The following is a 3,672-nucleotide window of genomic DNA, read 5'->3' on the forward strand; positions in this document are numbered from 1 at the left end:
TCTGTGAACAGACAGAGATCTCAGTTATTACAAGGGACATTTTTGGACTAAATTATGATATAATATTTTTTCTCCAATTGATTTTGTTTTGTTTATGAAATAATTTATTTATTCCAATAGTTGTTTTTTGATCATATTGTAAAGGAGCATTGACAGACTGCTCCATCCGTCCGTCCATGACAGCTTATATTTATTCTGTACACAAAAATTCTGTAAAATGCCAAATTGTGGTCAAATATGTCAGTTTATGACGCCATGGTGTCTGACATTCCAAATGACCTGTTTGCACATTGTGAAAAACTGGCATTATTTTACTGCTTTTGCAATTTTAGGTGCAAGATGTTGGATCGTATAATAGCCTTTCCTTTGATCAACGCAGCTATATGTTTTTGGGGTCTTTTATGGATATTTCTTTTTTTCCATCACTAAATAGCAATAATATAAAAAAAAAGTTTAAAGACCCAAAATGCATTCTTGGAAAATATGGACAAGTTTTAAAAAAAAACCTTGTATTCGGAAAAAAACTTTGTATTTCGGAAAATCATGAATTTATGTGGATAAGAAGGAAGTAAGGCGTCGTTTGTTTCCAAACTGTCATTTACAAATACGTTTGACTATCATGACTAAAACTGGAATTCCTGTGTTAATTGATTTGATAGCATGCATGTTTACTACAAGAAAAATAAAACTTGTCGAAAAACGGACCGATTCACGCCAAACAAAAGAAATACGATCCCAACAGGATACAATACAAACTGTGCTTATGCAAAACAAAGGGAAAACTTATCAGGGATATTTTGTTTTTCTATATTATATTTATTTTTTGTTTGAATTGAACGTCAATGCTACCTCGTCAACACAATCACATTTAACTATTTGAAAGCAATACATATATAATAATAAATATAAATAATATATTTGATATAATATAATTCCTAAAATGTCTTCATTTTGTAGTCACATGTACAATAAAGCTGCGTCCTATATAACTTTGTTTTAAGTAACATACATATATTGATCCTTTTTGTTCAATTTGACCTTGTTTCGTAGACATTAAAATACACTAATATCATGATTTCGGCAGTTCAAGGGAATGCAAAGTTATCTTGTTAACTATATAAAAAACGTGTATTTACGGCAGAATTGTACAATTCGACCGATGATAATTTAAACAGACTGTAATGTCTCTTGTGTAAATTTCCTGTCGCCTAATACTTGTAATGCAATTCGTAGCATAATGACGGCGCTTTCTATTAAAGTTCTGTCGCCTATTAAATAATGTTCTTCTATTATAAGTCGTAGACCTTTGAGTGCATCCTTGCATTGTCTGACATTATTCAAATGATAATGACAAAGAAAATTAAGGAAATGAGCATACGCTGTAGATGGCAGAAAAAGTAGTTGTTTCGATTCGGGTATTTTAAATTCATCTGGTTTTAAACTAGAAAACCTGTTAAATTTTATCACATCTATAAACGTTGTTCTCTGCAGATACACAAAACTTTTGCTTTGGAATGATTGCAGTTTTAACAATTGGTAATCGATATCCGACATAGACATGTATCGGTATAGTTTTTCGGGAGTACATTTCGATAAAGAATATCTGATGATGTGTAAAGCTATACTGTATTGTTTTGTCATATAGAAAATTGAAGCAACCATCAGCCATCCAGACACAGCGTCATGATTGATATTCTGTAGCAGGGTGCTAAGACAGGATTTGGATTGTTTGTACCGGTATTTATTATTATTGTTGGTGCGGTCCAGTGGTATATACTGAGCTAATTCATTAGACCACACTGACATGTAGTATTTATAAACATATTGTATTGAAGATTGCTGACGCAAAAATTTCTCTATTATTTTGTCCATGGATGTATTCCCATTCCTTATTTGCAGAAACAAAACATGAGATAACATTTGCCAAAACAAATAAATTGGATTTTAGTATTTTCTCAACGTCATTTATATATAATGTATGTGGTTCAATGGGGAAATTGCATATTGATACATCAAAGTTAGATATTTGATCTGAAAATAAGATGCATCGCCAACCATAGTTATACAACATATTTAGTTTTTCTAAAAGTATTTGACGACTACCACCCACTATTTTGTTCTCAAACATGTTGTTCTCTGGAATGAAGTAATGCAAACAAACTGAGTGTTCAACACAATAAATCAGCCTGATGAAACATCGCATAAAACAAGGTATAAGATTATGAGGTTTCCAAATAGATTGTGGCACTTCTTCAGATATCCAGAAAGTAATAGTTTTCAGGAAATATGAACAGAGCAAATCTTTACATTCAGAGTACGTTGCTATTACATCTTTCAAAAGAATTTTTAAAAGAGCATAACATAGTAATTGGGTATGCGTAAAAGTATTAATGAGAAGTTTTCACCAACAGAAAAAGATATTCGCCATTCTATATCCTCTTTTGGTGATCCCTTAACTCCAATCGGTACAAAAAGTACTCCGTGTTCTACAATACATTGTTTGATACTATGACTCGGCCATGAGTTACTTGATCTTGTTATCCAATGTAGTGCAGGAGATATCCACGTTTTACAATGTAAACACAAGGCATAGTCTATAAGTTCATTTTTGTCAGTGATACAGGGCCCATGTATAGACCTATTAACAGTCAACAACTTTTCTTTACACAATGCACTCGAAAAATAATGTTTCCCATTATGTCTTTCACATTTTTCAAAGTATATGGAGTTATATTCTAGTCTCAACTGTGTAAAGCCGGGTTTTACATCGTCTGTTTCCATTGAAAAATATAATATATTTGGATTAAAACGGGATTTTACAACTTCACAGACTTCGAAATCCTTAAATACATACATTATATCTAAATCACTGCCTCGCATTTCAAGTCCTTCCCCAAAGCTTCCACTTGTTATAATTGTTACTTTCTTGCTGCTTGCCACATGATCTCTGACAGCATTCATCTTTCTAATTGCTTTAACATGATCTTTTGATCCTACTACATGTTGACACAGATAACGATACAATGCTTTTGATATGTTTGGTGTTATAGTGTCTGTAAAATAAAATGATGTGAATAAAATATGATCATAAAATTACTGTTTAACAAGATATATTATAGATTATAGATTATACCTATAAATATATATAGATTATACCTATAAATATATATATAGATTATACCTATAAAATATATATAGAGATTATATAGATATAAGAAGATGTGGTATGAGTGCCAATGAGACAACTCTCCATCCAAGTCAAAATTTATAAAAGTAAACCATTATAGGTCACAGTACGGTCTTCAACACGGAGCCTTGGCTCACACCGAACAGTAAGCTATAAAGGGCCCCAAAAATTACTAGTGTAAAACCATTCAAACGGGAAAACCAACGGTCTAATCTATATAAAAAACGAGAAACGTTATACCTATAAATATATATATAGATTATACCTATAAATATATATATATATGCATTGTAATGCACTCCAATAGTAATGTTTTCCATTATGATTCTCACACTATTTTGTTTCTATTTTCGTGCCATTCAACAACAAATGTGTCAAGAACATAAATCCTGAGCGGATGTTTAAGCTTTGTCGTGGGCAGTTAAGTGAATTCATACTCGTCTTGTGTATAATATGTTCTAGTGTCTTTTTCCTCCACATATATT

At 31.6% G+C, this 3,672-nt stretch overlaps 1 pseudogene; it reads right to left on the reverse strand.

Moving 5' to 3' along the window:
• Positions 1 to 824: 824 nt before the first annotated feature.
• On the reverse strand, positions 825 to 3,049 carry LOC127721022 (uncharacterized; annotated as a pseudogene).
• Positions 3,050 to 3,672: the final 623 nt, after the last annotated feature.

The sequence above is a fragment of the Mytilus californianus genome, unplaced genomic scaffold (assembly GCF_021869535.1).
Source record: "Mytilus californianus isolate M0D057914Y unplaced genomic scaffold, xbMytCali1.0.p SCAF_11, whole genome shotgun sequence".
NCBI classification, from domain to species: domain Eukaryota; kingdom Metazoa; phylum Mollusca; class Bivalvia; order Mytilida; family Mytilidae; genus Mytilus; species Mytilus californianus.